General features: G+C 39.5%; 1 protein-coding gene across 3 annotated transcripts in view; it reads left to right on the top strand.

Annotated features, from left to right (window-relative positions):
• The window catches only part of Ptn (pleiotrophin), a 104940-nt gene that overhangs the window by 2063 nt on the left and 80788 nt on the right, over nucleotides 1-22089 (top strand). The window contains exon 1 of one of the 3 annotated variants that reach the window (XM_015493944.2): nucleotides 19423-19441. The exons of the other annotated variants lie outside the window; for them this stretch is intronic. The gene's annotated coding sequence lies outside the window, so the exon portion shown is untranslated. Of the gene's footprint in view, nucleotides 1-19422; nucleotides 19442-22089 lie in introns of those variants that run through there. 3 annotated transcript variants of the gene reach the window in all.

Here is a 22089-nt window from a genome sequence, read left to right on the forward strand (position 1 = left end):
GAGAGAGAGAGAGAGAGAGAGAGAGAGAGAGAGAGAGAGAGAGAGAATTGGAGGGAAGGGCCTGGGAGGAGATTTAGGAACTACCAAGAGAAGCTTTTGAACTAGTAACATAATGGAGTAATTTCCTGATCCTAGACAAATGTGGAATTGATGAAAGAGCAGAGTCCATTTTAGCCTTTTGATCATCTGGGAATGAATTGATTTGCAGAAAATTAAAAGGTAATGGGAGTGAAACAAAAGAGAAGTCTGCCAATATAGGAAATAAAACTTGTATTTGCCATCTTCCTTATTTTCCTTTTTAATAAATTATGTGCTTTAAAGACCAAATCATCAAAAACAGAGTGCAGTTCATTTCAAAGGTAATTATGGGGGAATACTATCTTTTTCTCCCTCTTGGAACCTGAGATATTTGTACTAGAGGTTGAGATGTTTTAATTATTTTATTTTTTAGAAAACCATAGTGCTATTCTTTTGTGCTTTATGTTTTTGAAAATGTACTTTAAGTCTTTAGATGGTGACCTTCCCTCTCCTATTGTTCATGAATCTTCTTCAGGACACTTGCCCCCTATTTAGTGAACAACCTTAAGAGGGAGCCCACTCCTGAAGCCAATATGTAACACCTTAGATGCTGGATTCTAACCATGTGCTTGTGGGAACAAATGTATCTTTTTTCAAAGGTGCAGCTATGACAGAAATGAAACTACTGTGAACATATGGCTTTTTAATTATCTGGCTATTAAATGAGATATCACAGAGAATGGGAATAATAAAATATATCTGACTATATATTGTATAATATGTCTTTTATAAAATATACAACACTGTGTTTTCCTGGGTCTCTTTCTATGAAATTTGGAATAATAAACTTACTAATTTATTGGAAGTTTTCATGTCCCTTATTTGGTCTTCACATACAGCAATTTGTAACAAGATCTGCTTTTTTAATTTTGTGGGCATTTTTAAAAAAATTATTATTCTACATAAGTCAATGCCCAACTTTGAATTTTCGTAAAACCTAATCATTGAAAAGAACATAAGAGAAATAAGATCCCCAAATACTTCAATCATTTTTATCGGTGAAATCAAACTTAGAAATCAAATATTTTGGGCTTAAATGTTTAATTTTCCTTTGAAGATATTCTTGCTTTCTCACCTAGATGACATTCTCAGGTGAATTCTGATCAGACTTCTAATTGTGATGTGGGGATTTTATACTGCTCAAAATTCCCCCAGCAAACTGACTTAGCTGGCTTGTTCAAAATGGTGTTACGAGTTAAAGGTACATTGAGGGTCAGAAGTCAGAAGTCAGAATATAAAATGCAGTTTTGCAAACATTGAACATAGAGACAAGGGAGTTGCCCTTGATTTCTCTTGGGGGGGGTGATGTCCAAATTGAGACCATCCGGGACCATGCAAATGTGTTACCCCAGCTCAAACAACTTCGAGATGTGGTTTGCTCTGCAGCCCCTGCTCACCAAGAGCCTTCAGCTGCCTTAGCTCATACTTTGCTTAGTTGAGCTTCTCCATAAAGTTCAGGATGTTTTCTCCTCTGGTTGATATTCTAATAAATAAATGGAAAAGCTACTGTGTCCTCCTGGCATCAGTCCAGGCCATTGCCTAGGAGTGGAGGTCAAGTAATATGCAGGTAGGGGACTTCTTTTTACAAGCTTGGACTACTTTTTTCTACCCAGAGTCATTTGGCTTCAGTGGAATTTGGGCCACGGCCTCACTTTGGAAAGCTTGTTCTCCATTCCTGATGTTTATGGCCAATTCAAGTTTCTACCCACTAGGCCATTTTTCCATCCATTTCAGGTTCAGTCTTATATGTGCTGAAATTTTCATGGTATCATTAGGATCCTTCTAGATTGTAAGATTTAACAAGCTTTTTATAAACATTTTGGGTTCTGTAGGTTAAAAAAATAGTTATGATGAAACATTGTTAAAGGACATTATAATTATGGTAATATTATGGATTTATCATATAGGTAACAATCACCATAAATCTCTCTGTCTTAAGGATAGGCAAGAAATCCAGTGATGGTTCATGTTTGCAATATTTTGAGAAATAAAATTTAATTACTTCTAGCATTCTTTATTCATCGTGGTGAGTTTCCTAAAAGCAGAATTCTTAGATTCTTAAGCTTCATACATACTATAACAATAATAACAAAGGAAATCTATTTTTGCATATTAATCTTGAAAGAAGTGAGTGATAGTAACTAACAATTGAGCTCTTACTTCTAACCTAAATCTGTTTTCAGTACCAATTCACTCTCTTCCTACTCAACTAGACTTTTCCACTTTTGATTCAGGGACTGGTAAGGTCAGCTTACACTCTTATTGCTGCAGTAAAGTTGGCTTCTTTCTCTTCCTGGATTCCTAACTTTAGCAGAGAGCCTCACTAGGGTTGCTCATCTCCATCTCAACCTCCCAGCTCCATCCAGACAATGCAGTTCTTCTTGGTGCTGTGGCCAGTCAATTTAACCATATTTATTATACACATGTTGGGTGCCTGATGCCGTGCTGAACAACGTAGTATATTTAAAAAATACAACACAGCTTCTTTTCTCAGAAACTTAGTTTTTTTTTTTAAATTTAACTTGAAATTATTTTTAATTTTTTATCAATTTATTTATTTATTTTAATTAGGTATATATGATAATAGCAGAATGCATTTTGATTCATTGTACACAATTGCAGCATGAGTTTTCGCTTCTCTGATTGTATACCATGTAGCGTCACACCATTTGTGCAGTCATGCATGTACCTGGGGTAATGATGTCCATCTCATTCCACCATCTTGAGACTCACAGTTTTATAACTTCAGACACTCTGTGTTTGGCAAGAGGTGCTAACTTGTGAAATCCTTTTATAGAAACTCTTAAAATAGATTTCCAACAAACTCCATGATTCCCCCACCTATCTCTGAAAACAACAACAACAACAACAAAAAACTTTAAAAGTCACAGGCCATTTCATGAAGCGATGGCTTTTTGCATTTCTTCCATGAATTCCCTCATAGCAATACTGTCTGCTGATCCCAGCTTCTTAAGGTTGTCCTTCCCTGTGCCCACCCTGCTGAGCTATCCCCTGCTACAACTTCTCTGCTTCTCTGCCCAGTCCTCCTTTCATCTTTAAATTTTTTTTTTCTCAAGGTCCGAAGTGGACATTTGGTCTCGAATTCTCTCTCTCTTTCTTCAGATGCCTCAACACTGCCACCCTAGATGTCTTTTTCAGGAAAATTTATGCAAACTTGAGGTGGCTTCTCTGCACTGAAAACATACACACAGAGGGAGAGAAAGCAAATCCAGCTACTTCAGCTGTGGGATGTGGGTGAATCTGTAAAGTCGTCAGAAACTGAAGGCACAAAAGGTCTTAAAGGCAAAGCCTCCAGTCTTCCCATCTTCTCTTTAAGCCCCCTATGGCCCCTCCTCTGTCAGCAGGGTTGCTGCTGAAGAGCTGGCAGTTTGCCAGCACAGCTCTACCCACCCACACCATGCACCTCTTGAAGACAGAGTCTCTCTCACTCATCCAGAGAGCCCTGGGGAGCTAGCACGGTCCATTGAAAGATGTCCAATAGATGTCTGACAAATAAGTGAAAAAATAAATAGATGACCTCGAATATTCTTTTCCAAGATGATCCAATCCTTTGACTGTCTTCTATACCAAGCCTCTTGCCTTACTAACCATCACCTGGTGCCCATTTCCTGTCTCAGACCTCCAGGAGAAACCTCTCCAGCTCTGTCCTTCATTCTTTCACTGGCAGTGTCACAAGTGTCTTGCAGACCTGAGAGCTCTCTGGAGTGACTCTGCTAATCACACTCTACCCACCTGGATCACTCTCAATTATCATGGTTTTTGACTTACTGCTACCTCCAGAATTGAGAAATCTCCCTCTTCTTTTCCAAACCATTTATTATTCAAAGCAACAAGACTACTTATTTGAAGCATTAATTTCACCATAACATCAATGTAGCTAGGGGGCCTTTACTTCTAAGAATTTTCCATATTCTTTTTCCGATCTTATTTTCATAATAACCTTACTCAGGCAGGCTGAGTAGGATTTTTTTTTAATTGATACTCAGGGTCAGAGATGGTAAGGGGGCTGTATTCAATGACATGTGGGTAATAAGACAAACATCTTTAAATTCTAATTTGGGTATTTTTTCTCTCCATTATTTACATAATGCCCCTTCTCCTTTTGGCTAATAAATTGGTTTTACCTCCTAGTTGCCTCTCACTTCAAACCTAAAATCTAATGTATATATACTAACAGGCCAAATAACAGAGCAGCGGTTCTGTCTTTAATGTTCAGCAGATTGACTAGTCATATTTCAGCATCCATATGCCTGGGACCCATCTTTGGTGATTCTGATTTAAGAGGTAGAATCAATGAAGCTGGATGGAGTTGATCCATTAGAAATATTAACCCTAATGGTCCAATATCAAAGCTCTAAGATGGAAGAAATTGAGCCACAAGCCACCTCGTTTGTTATTAGCTGTGTGACTATGAGAAAAATATTGTGGTCTTTCTCAGGTCAACATCCTTCTCTCTAACTTGGGGGCACTGATACTTATCTTCAAGGATTGACATATGAGTATGAATTGAGGCAACTGATATAAGGTGCTGAACACACAGAGGATTTAATAAAGAGAAGATGTTAACTTTGGTGAAGCAGCCCTGGATGAAAGGCCCCTTCCCCCCTGACTCCTGCACTGTTTGACTTTGATCTTTCCCATGAAATCATAAACAGCATTCTGCAAACAGGGGACTCCAAGTGGCAGCCACCATAAACTGACCTTGGTAATACCCATAGGCAGGTATTCATCAGCCCCTGCTGATGGAGCTTTCAGTCCGCAGGAAGGAGCTTGAATTTGGATTCAGGAGGCAGCATTTCATTTCCATTTTTCTTGTGGTTCAGTATAGGATGCTAATGAGCCACCAAATTTTCTGCAACCTTAGGTTTTTTAGCTCTTAGTTGGAACTTATGACGATGTTACTTGTGTTGCCTACCTGACAGGTTGGTGGGAAAGGTAAATAGGCAACATGTAACATTCATAAACTGTAAACTATTATACTAAATAAGAACTCCCATTATTTAAGCCCAGTGGGGCATGTTCTGTCTTTTTCATTACCGAGTTTTACTTCTGTCACTGTCATTTTCTCAGGATACCAAGAGAATGCTTAAGATGCCCGAAGGTAAGTTTGACCCAGTGAAGTGAGAGGAGGAAAGTTGTGTGACAGGAATGAAGAGAAGGCAATCTGAGTCATAGATTTAAAAAAAAAAAAGTGAGAAGACAATCCTAAATAAGGATACATTAAAGAGTCATGACTTCTTTTTACTAAATACTGTATTTTAGTTCCTTCTCTAGAGTCTTAAATGATATGTACCAGATTTTCAGCTGGTTATTCTCACTAAATTTAGGTCTTTACAGTTGTCAAGAAACTGCACCCAGTTTAGACAACAGTGGTGCCTCTTTTACCTTCACGTGCATCCCAGACACCTGCAGACCTTGCCAAAATGCAGATCCCTATTCCACATTTTGCTTCTCTCGACTCTGGGAGGGGGCTCCAAGAGATGGCATTTTCAGTAGATGCCCAGGTGACATCAGCAAGGTTGACCTGGGAAATTTCACTCTAAAGTATCAATCCACCTAGTTGAGTTCAACAAACCAGAGAGAACACAGAGGGATCAGAACACAGCACTCGTGATATCTGTAGCTTAACAAAAAATGTGAGGGTCATTGATAGTCACTCCTTACTCCCTGCAAAAACTGCTTGCATTTGTATCTTCTCATGTCCAAATATTTAAAGTGTTTGTTTGTGAAAGAAAGTTGTCCCACCTTCTGAGTTTCAACTGTCTTGGCTAAAGCCCCTAAAGAGTACAAGGTCAGGGCTCTGTGTGTAAGGGTCCTCTTTACCCTGACTACTATTAGGTCTTTCTCTGAAGAAGGGGTAACAGATCCAGATGTTGCCTTTTTAATTTGCCTTAAAGCTAATGAAAAGTGGTTAGGACATTCTTAATGTCAAAGAGATATATTATAAAAGGCTTTCTTAGTGTTATTCTCTTGTTTTTGGTTTGGTCTTAACATCTTTCACTGCACTCAAACTGTCCCCTGCTATAATAATGGAAGAAGAGCAGGTATCATCCATGTATGGGACTCTTTGGAAGACATTGGGCTGGCCAGAGAGCAAGCCAGGGCTTTGGGCCTCACAGGGCAGATTTAGTCAACAAGGAATATAATTTGGTAACAATCTCGAATGACAGAGAAAGTCTTCATTCAGGCTAAGACAAATGCAATCCATACAGTATTTTTAGAACAATGTTTTCCTTATATCCTTCCCTGTTTGCTGAGAATACGGCCTTTTCTAGTTTTAGCCATGGACCACTGCTTCCAGTACCAGAACTCTCTTTTTGGTTTTAACATATGGTGACCTTCATTTATGAGCATAAGATCATCAGAGGTGTAGTGAACATCTGCCAAATGGCCAAGTGTGGAGTCCATGGCAAGCCAGGATTTGAATTCTTAAAGAAAAAAAAAATGCCCTGCAGCTTTGGAGAACCTGATTGCAATGGTCAATTTAGCTTTTTGAAAAAATATATTCATTACAAAAAATTGCCTTCTGTGCCGAATGCATTTTTTTTTTTATTTTAAAATTTGTACGATGCATTTCTTAAAAGAGCTTCAAATGGGGAAACCTAAGGCTTCTATGGGAAATAAAGCAAGTGATTTATTAGATCATGTTAAACAAGTGTATGTGCTTAAATCTTGCACCAATAAAATAAAATCTTTCTTCTCATTTTCTTAAAATATACAATATAATTTCATTTTTAAATAATGTCTCTGGGAACATGCAGATTCTCAAATACTATCCAGTCCATGTCAAACTTGTAAATACGCTGATTAATTTTAATCATATGAAAAATTAATGAAAGGATATTTTAAATTTTTATATTATTATTAGGAAAATACAAAAACATTAAAAGAAACAGCCCTTTTTCCCATTGTAGGAAAATACATATTTATAGTACAAGGTATTCACATTTTATGGAAAAACATACTCATAATCCTCAAAATAGATATTATTTACACTCTCATATACCTTTATATTTTCTGGCATCACTTTAAAAAATATTTACATGCATAATTGCGTATCCTTCATTTCCATCAACATTGTAATTGATCCATGCAATGTTTTTTTAACAGCTATACACACATTAACATGTGCATTTCTTGCTACCAAATGAACCAATTAAGATGGAAATTCAATTTATTTAGTTCAATATGGGTAAATTAGAATCACAAAAAAATTGCTTGGTAACTTTATGGATTCTCATTAAAAATCTGGAAGTAGAAAAATGGAAACAAGCAAACATCCGGTACAGCAAACTAAAAAAGTCTTTGTCCCAGCAAACAGTGTGTTGTTTAGATGGGAACCAATAATGCTGAGGAACTGGCTTGTGCCAGTTAAAGATCAAGCTGACTAAACACTGTCTTCTATTATTCCCCTGGAGGACCCTTCCACATATCCAAGGGTGAGAGTCTCCCCAGGGAAGACACAGCTGCGGGGCTCTGGTAGGTCCCATCTAACTCCTCAGCTGGTCCCAGGAGCCTGGGAAACTTCTGAGCTGCCCTGGGGTTCATGGGAGTGGGCCTCTTGCACTGCAGGTGGGTAAACTGCAGGGCCAACAAACCTCTTTGATGCATGTCGCTCTAGGGCTTGGCACCCTTCAGGGAGTTATTTATTTGTTCTGTTATTATTTGGAATGACTAGTGTACAATTGGCTCTAGTTGAAAGTGAGTCAGATCAAATTTGGGTCTGACAACCACATTCTTGATCACAGAGAAGTGAAAGTCAAATGCTTTTATTGTCTATGCCAGTATTAGGATTCCAAGCAACTTCAGCCTGGAGTGGGGTTTTTAGCCTTTTAAAATAGCGATTTTAGTCTGATGTTGAGGGAATCACAGAGTTTGCCTTCTGATATGTGATATCTGGGGATTTGAAGATGTAGTTCAAGGCTGTCATAAATGAATTTGGTTTCGAGAAGTAGATCAAAAGCAATTCAGCTGGAATTATAAGTGGGTAGATGTGGATTTCTACCAATTTCTCTCTAAACAGATCCACATTTCTAAATGCAGGCTAACGCTGTGGGTTTCTAATATGTCATCCCGTGATGTGCTTTTGCAAGAGATTAAATGAGAGTTATTAATTTCAAAGGCAGCAGAATCAAGAAGACAAAAGAAATAAAAGTGGGCTTGAACTGAAACCTTAGGGAAAAAAATCCAAGAACAAGGGAGAGATAGAAGCCCTATGTTTGGAGAGAGAAGCTGCAGACCTTATAGAAAATACTATTTACTGAGTGTTGAGTTTCCCTCCACCTAGACTGGGCAAATGTCATTGGGTCCTATGGGCTATCCCTGGAGATATATTTCTGGGGTGGGTTTGTCTTGTTTGCCTTCCAAATTTTCTAGGCTCCAGATGTCTCTTGCCATAATGATCCCATGAAGTCAATCAACTCTGGAGCAACCCTGTACCCCCTTTGCTCTTCTCAGAGCGGGTATTTGAAGACAAAAGCAATAGCAGCTGTTCCAGAAAAGAGTTTCCTCACTATTAGGACCTTCACTTCCTGGGTATAGGGCCAGAGTTGGGCAATCTGGTACCTGGAGCCAACTCTTCCCAAATGCTTCTAGCCCACTGTCCCCATCCCTGTGCGCCCTTGATGGAGGATCATGGAGCAAGAGGACCCTAAGAGGCTTCTTTCATGGGTTGGAGCACATGGGCTCCCTTCAGCCCACGATGTGTCTGTACATTGGTCTGGCAGCTTGCTGGGCTGTTTTTTGCCTTGATTGCTGTTCACCAGCTGTACTGAGTAATGTTAAACAATTCTGTTTCAATTCAAAAAGAGTATAGGTTCAATCATTTCTTTTAAAAGGTCTAATATCATTTTGAACCATAAAAATTTCTCTCTTTTCCTCCCATCTCACATTGGCCCCTTCCTTATCCAAGTCCATAAACAGGGGTAACCAATTTTGTCATTACCATGCATTACACCAACAGAAACTGAAAAAACAAGTATAGGACATGAAGGTGGAGCGTTTCTTCTTACCTTGATTTTGGTGGTTTTTTTTTTTTTTTTTTTTTTTTAAGCAAAGAAAGTCAACCCAAGTATTAGAGGCCATTTTTTTTTCCTCACACTGAAATGGATTCCATTACTTTTTTAACTGGACATGGGATTGCTATCTTGACTCTTGGTAGCATTTAACAAAATTACAATTTGTCCCTTGAGAAAGTTCAGATAGTTTTATCTATTATGCACCAATACTGAAGTGGGATGGGAGCACCTTTAAGACTTGGAAAGAGATCAGGAATCTCCGAATTGGAGGAGTAGAGAAGCTTAGACCAATGAGAGCAAGGAACAAAATCCACAATATGGGGGCCGGGGTGAGTGGAGAAACTTAGAAACTGATAATCAGATGATCAGTGGAAAAAGGATGGGGAAAAGTCCAGTGAGAAGCATATGTTCAATTGAGAAGCATTCAAGGAACATACTAGACAGAATAAAGCATGGAAATATTAATCACGTTTAGAAAATCTTCAGGAATTATGTTATATCCCATGAGACAACATTTAACTGGTATTATTTCCGTCTGGAGGTTTCTATATAAAGTAACTTCAATTGCCAAATCATCTTGGGTCATTTCTATTATGTTCAAAGGAAGTCACAATATTACTTAGGAGTATGTATCTTTTTCCTGGAACTCACTTTTCCTAATACATTGCTAGCAAATTGTGTCCAGTCCTTTTTCTTTTCAATGCCAGAACTGGAACATAGTAGGTGCTCAATCCATGTTTGTTGTTGTTCAATTCATGGGATTGGAATAACCTTTCACTTAGTGTCTACCTGTCCCTCTGCTCTCACCCCTAGCTCTCTATCAAAGAGAGGTAAAATATTAACTGGCTGTCGTAGCCAAAAACTGTGTCCTGAACAACAGTTTTCTCTGACATTTCCAGTCTCCTGCTCTATCCTTTGTACTTTGAGGATATTTCCATTGTCAGTGCTCATGTACCCAAAGGCCAGTCTCCTGCTACATACAAATACACATCTTGTGCTCTGCCTTCATTCTGGCTATTGGTGTCTTTAGTTCCCTTGTCATGCTCTGAGGATCGTGGCACTATGTGAAAGTTCAGTGTCCACTAGTACCTCTGAGGTGTTGTCCCTAGGAATGGCCAGGGACAAGGAGACTTTGTTGTCTACCACCAATTGCTTCTAGAACCTGAAGACCTTGCTCTTTGCTTATCACTTCCAGCTCTTTTTCTTTCCTGAGCACCATTCACCAACATTAGTACCAATAGTTTGTGTTTATTGAATGTGTCCTATCTGGTGGATGCCATGGTACTAAAATTTTAGAATCAGTGCTAGACCAAATGCTCCTAATAGGCCTATAGGGTAAAGACTCTTTCCCCCACCCCTGCTAAATGAAGGGACCAAGTCTCTGAATGGTTGAGTGACTTACCCAATATCACAAACTAGTCAGAAGCATAACTGAGATTTAAGCCCCAATACATCTGACCACAAAGGTCTTCAATACCATACTCCTCTACTTTCATCTCCCTATTCCATGATAAAGACCCAGTGAGTATTTTGGTTCAATATTTCCTTCTTTCCTCTTGGAATATGCTCTATGTTATTTTTTTTCTACTACACTGCGTTTGGGAGAATGCACTCCCTTGCTTAACAAATGCTGTCATTAGAGCAGACCTTCTTAGCTGCATCTCATTCATTGCATACATTTCATTCCCCTTTCCAGGACAAAGAGCACCAGTTTGCCTGGTGTGGTGGTTCAACCAGCCAGTGCTGCTTACTGAGGAAGGGCTCCCCTGAGAGCACAGGCAGAAATGTCCGGGAACTGCTCTTGCTGATGCTCCACCTGCCATCACCTGACTGAATTGTTTGTTGGATTGCTGTGTTCCAGCCCCGGGGGAGGCCACAATGCTGGGTTTGTTTATGGACAAGAGTCTTTGGATTTGATTAGCAGCTAGTTCCACTGCAGCTGAACACACAATAGGGACCAGAGGTGGGGGAAAAAAATTCTGCTACAGTTTCCCATTGGAAAGCATTTACTGTTAAACTTGGACACCCAACAATGGGACACGGATGAACAGAGGCTGGGAAAGGTTAGGTGATGGATTCTCCAGGCCCCTCAGCTTGTTGTGTGTGATGAGGTCACTCTGTTACATGAGGTGTGGAGCCTCTGTCCCTCCAAATGTCTTATAATTCAGGTTTGAGACTGATATCCATGGGGTTTGATGAGGGACAAAACCTGAGCACTGGAAAGCATGAAGAAGCCCCATGATTACAAGAACCAGGGCAAAAGCAGCGAAGGTGATTTAGCTATCACCAACGGCTGGTCGTTCAGTTAAAATGTCATTAGTGGGACCATGTGAGGCAAAAATAACAATAGTTATAATTCTATCAATGAAACAGGAAAGTAGGAAGTTTTGCTTTAATTTAAAATTATTTTTGAACACAGACGTAAAAGCATAAAAACTGTCCAAATTTATAGGGTACCATGTGATGTTCTGATACATGGCTATACTGAATAATGTTCAACCCAGGCTCACCGCATCTATCGCTTCCAACATTATCCTTTCTTTATGGGGAAAACATTCAAGTTTTTTTTTCTTGCTTTTTGAGATACACAGTACATGGCAAGTATCTACTGTCACCCTACTGTGTGCTAATACACCAGAACAGTATGTAGAAAGTTTTATTTCATTGCATAGACAAAGTCAGTGATTTCTAGACAAAACTGAAAGAATTTTCTTTCTTCGCTCTGAACTGGTCATAAGTAAACCTATCATCTGAGCACTCAGAATCACAAAATGTCTGCATGAAGCGAAGGGCTCATTTCTCCTTAAAGCAATATTTTGATTAACAAGAGTTTTTCATTCATAGATTATTTGTCTGAGACATTGTGCATGTTACAAGATGACTGTGGCCAGTATCCTAGCCTGTGCACACATTAGCAGGGCATTCATCAGAGAGACAGAGAAGACTTATAGTTAGACAATAGAGCATTTAATTAAATGATAAAAGATGTTCAGTCAAGCTTTTTAGAGGTGGAAGACTTTGAATGAAAAAGGAAGACTATGTAGAAATAGGGTTTTCGTTTTTCTTTTTTTTTGCTACGGGGATTGAACTCAGGGACATTCAACCACTGAGCCACATCCTCATCCCTATTTTGTATTAAAGAAAGAGTCTCACTGAGTTACTTATCACCTTACCATTGCTGAGGCTGGCTTTGAACTCACGATTCTCCTGCCTCAGCCTCCCAAGCTGCTGGGATTACAGGCATACACCACTGTGCCCAGCAGAAGTGGGGTTTTCAAAGACAGAGTTTTTATGGCAAAGAGATAAGAGAAATGGAGAATTAGGTGATGCCAAGCATGACATTGGTGTCAGAGAACAAATGGGCCTGATTTGTGTAGAGTGGCCACAAATGGAAGTTAGAGTCAGAAAAAAGTGTTGGGGAATAATAGCAAGACCCTTCTGGTGCAAGTTAACTTGCTTGAATTCTATTGTGTTAGATAGAATAGGAGTTGATGAAGGTTCTCTACAAGAGAGAAGAAAAAACTTGGTAAAAGTAAGGTGTAGGAAAAATTATCTTTAGAGAAGTAGCAGTTTGGAGGCAGAGAGAATCAGTTAGGTTATGAGTAATCCTCTGTGTATCACCCACCCCCAAGCCCTTGATCTTATTAAATTCTGGAAATCCTGTTCATGCTCCAGTGCTTTACTTGAATACTATCTCTGCCATGAAAATTGTCTTTACTCCCTTACTTAAATAGAGTATTTTTCCCCTTTTCTGTTCCACAACTTTCTATGATTCTTCACTTATAGTTTTTCATTATCCATGCAAAAATATGTAACGAACACAACATGCCCAGCTCTATGTTAAGTATCAGGAACACAGAAATGAATAGGACCCAGTTCCTGTCCTAGATCACACAGTTCTGTGGCAGGAGCATGCAGGCACATAAATAGCAGGCGAGTGTCATGGTTCTGTTAGGCACTTGTGGAAGCACACAGGAGAGACACCTCTATCAGCAGAGGGGGATGGGGTAAGCTTCCAGAAGGATCTAGAATCTTTAAATACAAATCAGAAGTGTTTAAAGACTGAAGAATATAAGAGAGAAAATGTGAGTTCTAGGAAGAGGTAATGGTGTGAATCTTTACAAATAACAGATTCTTTTCAAATAACAGTTACTTTAAATGATTCTCTCTCCCCACTTGACTGTGGGTTTTGTTTTAGCCCAAATGCTTTCCACAATTACAAATGAATGAACAAATTGATAGTGCCTGGGTGTAACTGGATAGTTAGGAGGGATTCTTTCTAGAAAGATGATGGAAATATAAAAGCTTTCTAGAGCCTAGACTTTGGGATGAAAGGTGGAAGGAAGGGTGAATCAAAAATTCATCAAGAAGAGTAAATAAAAAATGAGATGTTGAAATTGATTGCCTTGGGAATTCTAGTGCTTTGGGCGAAAGAGGGAATTCTGCAGCAAGAGCTGATTTAGGGAAGGAGTTGGATGTTTGATTGTCCTTAGAACTGAGTACGAACTCTACACAGGATCCTCAAGTGTCTCTGAGCTTTGTGGGCAACCTCAATACCTGTGAGTCCTCCTGATGAGGAGCAGTCTTGGGCATGTAGCTCCTGGTCCATGGGGATCTAGTTCCAGCCTCAACTCCAGATTTCCAAGCTCATGGCTGTAGCTTCCTCCCCAGGAGTTCTTAGAACATAATTTCCCTAGAATGCTGTAAGGCCATGTAAATAATTTTATTTTATGGAGCCTCGCTTTTCTTACTTTGATCTTTATTTAGGGGTTTCTTAGATGCAGGGACTTTCAAGAAAGCTCAGATCTGGATATTTTACATGCATATAAAACAACTTGAAGCCACATCTTCTGAAAGGGGCTAATTGGCCTAGGGGAACCTTCTGTAGTTCAAGTAAGCACCTTTTAGAGGCTCAGATTCACCAACATTATATGTGGGCTGTACTCCTGAAACTGCTCATTGTCCCATGCTCCAGTGAATGATCTGAAGTTTTGTAGGGTCATTACTTCTATAGCAAGTGGCAGGGAAAGCCAGAATGTAAATGCTCAATAAATACTGGTTAAAGTGGGTGAAAAGGCCCCTGTCCTGGGAGCATCTTTTGTAATGGGGTCCCTTCCTCCTCCATTTGCCCTGCTGGGATATGAAGATGCTCTCTTCTTTTTGTATTTTTTAAAATCCAACTCTAGGAACCCTTCTTCACGGTGAGGGCAGAGTTGAGGGTAAACAGACCATTTTTATTATTATTATTTTTAGCTTTGCTAAAGTAAATCTCAGGAAGTCAGAATTGTCTGGGTTCCAATCCCCATTTTAATTATGAGTCAGAAGAGGCAGGAAATGTCCTGGAGACAGAGATTAGCCTAGATATTCTCTAAGAAAGCCATTTATCTCAGGATATATTTTATTTAATGTGGTTCCAGATGGGAAGGCAGCTTAGTCAGCAATTCTTGGTCCGGGTAATTTGGGGCCTATGAGGGAAACATTCTGTGATTTCATTGAGGGTTTGCCTCCTCTGGTCCCTTTGGCCTATTAGGGAGCTTCTGCCAGGATGAGTCTACTATAGTATTTCTAAGACTCATTATCTGTAGATGACACATTAGGTATTTAGGAAAGAACTTCAGTCTCTCTAGGCTTTTCCCTAATGACTTTAACAGCTAATATTGGTGTAATATTTTAGTGTTCACAAATTGCTTTCATTTATTGTATCTCATTGTATCCTCATATAATTTCCCTCTCTATAGATGAGAAAAATGAGATTCTGAGGGTGGAGGAGACCCATCTCAGGTTTCTCCAAGAAGAGAGACAGACAGTGGCCTCCTCCTCCTCAGAGGATTGCTTGGGGAAATTTTGCAGCCTGTGAAAGTATTCGGTAAAAACATTCAAAGAAATGTTGGCATTCTGTTCTTTTCTATTCATAGATTCTGTGGCTTAGAATGTTGCTTTCACGACTCAAGAGCAATGCTTCTTAAAGAACCCTTTGCCTATAGCCTCCACCTTTGAAATATGAAAATTTTAGCTGGGACCTCAGGAATGCTAATTTTTAATACCTCAAGACTCCTTTCATGATCAGTAAGGCTTGAAGACCTGTGTGTGTGTGTGTGTGCGCACGCACACACGTATGTGTACATGTGTGTATGTGTGCGTGTGTGTGAGATGTTCAGCTGATATCTATTAAAAAGAGGGCTTATTACAAAACCAGGCTTCCAGAATTTCTGGGAATAGATTCTAGGGTGTAGACCCAGACTTCACCACAGTCTAACTCTGTATTTTCATTAAATCACTTGAATTTTTCTGGATTTCTTGTCCTCAATTGTGAAACAAAGGCTTAACTTGGGGACTTCTAAGATCCCTTTAAGCTCTTTGATTCAGGGCCTGTGTTCTTGCCATGGAATCTCTGATTCTTCCCCCTCTATGAAATTCCCTTCTGATTGTGCCTAAGATACTGATTCTCAAAATGTGGTTCCCAGATCTGAGTACACAGGAACTCACTAGAGCTGCATTTTCAGATAGTGCCCCAAACCCTGGGGATGGGATCAGCAATCTGTGTTTTAATATGTTCTCCATGTGAAATGCAAGTATATAATTCTATAATTACATTTTGTTTTCCTAAACCCATGCTGTGGTTATGGTTAAAGGTGACTCAATGAAAAGCATTAAGACTGTTTTTGTTTGTTTGTTTGTTTGTTTTTTGGATATGTGATTTTCCATGTTTCTAAAGTGGCTTCTATAATATATAAAGTTATTCAGAGGTCATTCGAAAGTTTGGCAGAGAAATTAAGTTTTCAATTACTGGCAGTCTTTACTTTGCATGGTCCCAACACACATGTCTTTTAGTTACTGCAGTTGAATTAACACCAGTCCTCTGACAACGTGGCTTAAATTCTAGTATAGTAGCCATAAGTAATTGCAGAAAGCACAGATTTCACTGCTAGTTACTCAGGCTACAAATCACTACATGAATGACAGATGTGTTTTCAAGTCAGTGACCAATCACATCCCTGCTGTCATCTGTCTGCAATTGGTCACCAAGCATCTGTTAGTCACTTTAGGCAGCTTGTATAGGGCATGTGGTTTTGTCATCTGTCTCCCAGTGGGGAACCAGTAAGACATTTTTCAAACATGGGTAATCCAAAGAAGAAATTGGCCAACAAAAATGAAAGTGCTGACAAGAAATGGGAAGTAATTTAAATAAAACTCCAATCAAATATGAATGGAGTTGGAGAAAATAACTGAAGGTGAGAACATGGGTGTTGGTGCTATTTGAGACTCTTCCCCTGGAGGCAAACATTTAGCAAAGGAAAACTCAGGAACATAAGACCACAGGTGCTCATGACAAACAGGGTGAAGCTGTCCCAAAGGACTATGCTGGCAACTAACTCACTTTTGTGGAATTCTTGGATCTATTTTATAATATTGAGAGTGAGCAGAATTAAAACGCTGAGAACTAATCCAAACCTAGTAAGAAGTATGGAAATTTGCTAAGGTAAAGAAAATATGAGAAAAGGTGCCCATTCTGTATTGTAATGGGTACTAAGAGAACAAGGAATCAACTGATCGTTTTAAATAAGTATCAGTTTCTCTATATCTTCATTGCTGTACACTTTTATAGATGATAGTAAAAGAATTTTTCCTAACTGGACAAAAACTTTCAAAGGTCATAGAACAATCATATTTTTCCCACTGAATATTAAGGTTGCTTTCCACAGTTTCAGATTCAATGATCCTTTGCATAGTTCCACACTACTGTGCAAAGCAAGGACTGCTAATATATCATCTATAGCCATATCTATATCATCTTTATATATCTGTCTACATATCACTCCTGAAAAACAGTTCTGTGAGAAAGTTCTACATTTTTAAAATAGGGTGCAGAGGTCTCTGATGGAAAACATTTATCCATTTATCCAGCCATCAACTATTTATGGAATGCCCACACACTGTTCTTTAAGCCCCAACAGTGCTGGGGTAAAGACATAAAAGGTATCTTCTTTTATTCTCAATAAATTAAAAGCAAATAAGTAGACAGTAGCAAGGATTATGAAAAACATGAAAGAGGATAATGAGATGTAGAAGGGAAGAAAGGTGGGTAAATAAGGAGGGTGTCAGGGAAGGCCTCTGGGTTTCAACCAGATGGGTTTCTGTTCCTGGGCTGGGATAAAATAGCTGTGAAGTCTTATCTGGTACTATTTCAATGACCAAGTGGAAAGTTTTTATTTTGCTCCTTGTTATGGTTTAGATAGGAAGTGATCTGCAAAGCTCATGTGGGAGACCATGCAAGAAGGTTTAGGGGTGAACTGATTGGGTTATGAGCATCTTAATCTCATCAGTGCTAATCTCCTGATGGGGGTTACCTGGGTGGTAACTGTGGCAGTAAGGTGTGACGTGGCTGGAGGAGGTGGGTCACTGGGGGCATGCCCTTGGGGTTTATATTTTATCCTGGTGTGGGGAGCTCTCTCTCTCTTTACTTCTTGGTGCCATGTTCTCAGCCTCTTTCCTTCACCACACCCTTCTGCCATGATGCTTCCTCTCAAGTAGAGCCCTAAGGAATGGAGTTGGCCATACTCCATTCAAATGGACTGAGACCTCTGAAACTGTGAGCCTCTAAACCATCTTTTCTTCCTTAAAATTGTTCTTGTTGGGTCTTTTGTTCACAGCAGTGAAAAAACTGACAATTGTGTTACAATGTATTTATAAAAATTAGTTATTAATATGAAACATATCATCTTACTTATTCTAGTCCCCTGTGGCCTATTTTAGGAAAGACAAATTGAAAAAAAATTAATTTATGGATAGAACTTTAATTCAAGAGTATGAGAACTTTTTCTTTTATAATTTAAACACTAAATAATCATTTTAATTTTTGCTGTTTACATATATTTACATTTGCAGTCGTAAATCTGAATACCAAAGTCTGTGGTCATAGCCCAGCTGAGTAACAGATATTAATAGTGTTGGGGCAAGAAGAGGAAGCCATGTGTGCTGTTGATTAAAACAAAGAAAAGCCATTCAAGCTTTAGTCAATATCAAGCAAAAACAGTATTGTTATAGAAAAAATTACAAAGCCATATATAGAATATCTTTTCATCTAAGAGCTTGACATCAATGAAAAATACTATTGAAGATAGCAGAAGACTCTCACTAGTCTTGCAATGAGCCTGTGGGGATGAACGAAGACACGGGGGTTACCATTTTAGGTGATGAAATGCGAAATGTGAGCTGTGAGAAAGAAACCTAGGTAACAGTATTTGGTTAAAGACTTATTTTAAAATCAAGGAGGCATCCAAACCACATTTGGTTTAAAGGATTTTTATTCTTCCAAAGCAAACATCTCTTTGATTCTTAGCCAAGCTGTGAACAGGTAAAAAGCCTGGCCTTAAGCAAATTTGATAAATGGTATAACTGAGAGTTTTGAGGAGAGCATGGGTGGGGACCTCAAAGCTTCTTTGCTTGTTTAGCTGTGCACGAATTATGTAATCCACTATCGCCTGGAGCAGGGAACAAGATTGGCAATAGCCAGGGAGTATGAACAGCTGTTGGGTCGTTTCCTTAACTGTCCATTAGCTTGGATGCTCCGAATAAGACACCTGTGGATACAGAACACAGGGTGGAACACACATTTTAGAGCCTGGGTACGTACTGTCCACCTTGAGCTTGCTTTCAGTCTGTGAAAAATAAAGCCAAAAGTTCTAACGGCGTGTTCTCCCAATCCGAGCTTGCTCTGCAAGAAGAATAGCAGCCACATCAAGATGTGTGAAGAGAAATAACAAGGTGTCCTGTGGGGTAGGTTGACAGTGAGCTGCAGGACCACAGGAAGCAGAGAGCGGGTTTGTGTAAGGCAACTGCTGTTCCCATTGAAATTCAATTGACAAGGGAGTGTCAGAGGAGAAAGAGAAAGCATATAATGCAAACTTAGGGAAAACACCTACAGTGTCATAAAAAAAGTTTATTTATTTTTCTCTGCTCAGTGTCCAGAGTCATATTATTTTCTACAATGCTCCTGAGTTCTGCCTGAGCTCTCTTCTCCATCGGAGACCCCTTCAATGCATTTTCTCTCTCAGCCATTGTTTTAAGTTTGATATGAACCTAAAGTGCTTCCGATCTCTATAGAAATATAATTCATTTGGTATTATTTATGCAAGGGCAGGTATTAAACTCTAAGAGAAAAACAGCAGTGCTAAAATCCCTAGAAGTGTGAAATGATTTAATTATTGTCCTGTGACAGACAGGATGCTTAGAAGGTATGGTCTTCATTTTTAATTTGAAACTAAAATTATCTGCTTTACAGAAAAATTCTGCAACCCGCTTGTGGCTTTTATTCTTTCTGTTGGGTAAGTACAAGGTGAGTATGAGCATTGGGGGAAGGGGTGCATGGAGTGTGTGTGGGAATTCAGTGAAATCTGAGCAGAAAAAGAAAAAAAATATCTCCTCATGGTCTAAAATAATAACAAAATTGGAGTTGTTTACATCTGTTGAAGTATGAATACATATATTTATGTCTTACAAGCTAGCAGGCACTGACAGAGCACACGCAAATTTGGAAAGAGGAAATTTTCTGCTAGGAAGGGGGAGGTATTTGTTTTCTGCCTTCTCAAATGTCACAAAAGCACAGACGTGTGTGTCAGGGGGTGTTGTAGCAGATGTACCCAAGAGGTCCCTAATACTGAGCCGGTGTGGACTGAAAAGGGACCTAGACTCCTAAACAAAATGTGAGCAACTTAACTACTACCCTAAATGTAGGAAATGGTACCATGAAGGAATTCTAGCAAAGCCGTGTGGCTGAAGCTAGGTTGCAGGCAGCATACCTGACCCACTTCAGAAAACGAGCAGGGGTCCGGCACCCAGAGACCCCTGGTCCTGGCAGTCTGTCTCTATTCCTCATCTGTCCAGGTTTGAATACCTTTTGTGGACACTGGAAGACAGTCTGAGATTCGGTGGTAAGATTCTGATAAAAACCTAAAACAAAACCCTATGGGGGAGAAATCCTGGCTTTTCCATTTCAATGACTACACAGGAAGCAGACCTGCTAAAACCAGAGCTGTGAGCTGAATGAGGAGGCCTGCAGGCTTGGGAAAATGACAAAGAGACATTTGCTTGCAGCCCCTTGGAGCAACTTCAGGTTTTAGGAAAGATTCCTCCAAGAACTCTCCAGTTATGGTATTTAGTGAAAGCCTTCTTTGGAGACACAAGTTTCCTGAGAACAAACAGAAGGTGTACAGGCTGATGTTCTGTGACTCCTAACATTTTTTGAACGGGCACCTCTGATACACTTGGAATGTATATGACTATGAATTCTGGCAAGAAATTTTAAGATGTGAAATCTAACTAATCCCATTTTACAGATGAGGAAATTGAGGCCAACAGGTCATAGGGAAACCTGGTCTCTTCAGATACAAGCATTTTGAAAGTGTGTCTTGTTACTCCAGAGCTTGAGTAGTCAGCAGTTATGCAAAATCAGTGGGAAAAGGGCAAACTGATGGATACAGAAATAGACGGATTGAAAAGAACACCCCTCCCTCCTGCCATAGTAGTATAAAAAGGGAGAGACACATTAAACCAACCATGAAAATGCCATAGAGCAATCAAGGAAACACGGGTGCTTTTGTGTGGGGGGTTAATTCTGTTCCCTGGGTGGTATGGTCATTGCTTTAATATACCTGATCTCACTTGAAGCATTTTTGTTCTTTTTCACAAAGAAGAAAATGGGTTTTACATAGGCAGATTTCTCAAGGTCATCAGCCAGTAATCAGCAGAAGCTAGATTTGGACTTAGATTGTCTGACTATGAAATCCATGCCATTTATCATCTCATGGTGACTTGAAAGGACAGGAAGGTGGATCACACCATTCAAAAAACAATCTGTGGCCATTTATCCATTCACTTATTCATTCAAGGCACCCACATTTACGTATCTGCTCTCTGAAAGACCTGGAGGTACCAAGTTAAATGAAACCTAAAGCTTACCCTTTGTGGTCCTAAAATTATATATGATGAGCTTAAAGCATATTAAAAAGTTATATTTAATATGGAGCTACAGATGATAAAAGACTAGATGAAGGGATCTGTAGGATTCCACCTGAAGTTTCTGGAATTGTTGATTCCCTTTCAGGGCCAGCTTGGGAAGAACAAGGTGCTTTATGGAACACTTGGCCAACTTCATATCTTCTTCTCCAATGGGCTTTCTGACCCCAGGTGACTTCTTAGGAAGAAAAGTTCAAGTCCACTTCATCAAGTAGTGAGCATGCTGCAGCCCACTTGGTATCACTCCTTGAGTTCCCAGGGAGTTACTCCTGTTGACCCTGTTCACCTGCCCTGTGTCAGTCAGTGTCTCAGTTGACATATTCTTTTAGCAAGACTAGAATTTGTTGGAGGGAGCAATTGTGTATAGCACAGTTTTCTTCCATACAGCATTCTTTACATGTTACATGCTCTCTACATAATTATTTTTACTGTATTTAAGAATGGTATTCTTGCTGGGTGTGGTGGTGCATGCCTGTTATCTCAGTGGCTTGGGATGCTGAGGCAGGAGAATCACGAGTTCAAAGCCAGCCTCAGCAATGGCAAGGTATTAAACCACTCAGTGAGAACCTGTCTCTAAAGAAAATACAAAATAGGGCTGGGGATGTGACTCAGTGGTCGAGTGCTCCTGAGTTCAATCCCCAGTACCAAAAAAGAAGGTATTCTTTTTAAGAAGACCCAATGAAATTCAGAAACAGAAAGAAAGTAAATACCTGGTTACTTGTTAAAGAATTTATTGATGTGTTGCTGGAATAGTTTGAAGGTTTTAAGATGAAGAGGAAATGAATAAAGTCTCAAAGTTGACATGATTTCTCAAAGAGGGGACACCCAGACATGTGGTCAAGTAGATTTGTGGCATGGGGGTTGCCACAAGGAGGACATCTGGGATTCCTCCCACTTTCTACCCACATACTCAATACTCAGACCTGTCGAGAGCTAGAAAGTTGAAAGAAGAAATGAT

The sequence above is a fragment of the Marmota marmota genome, unplaced genomic scaffold, assembly GCF_001458135.2.
Source record: "Marmota marmota marmota unplaced genomic scaffold, marMar, whole genome shotgun sequence".
In the NCBI taxonomy this organism is placed as follows: domain Eukaryota; kingdom Metazoa; phylum Chordata; class Mammalia; order Rodentia; family Sciuridae; genus Marmota; species Marmota marmota.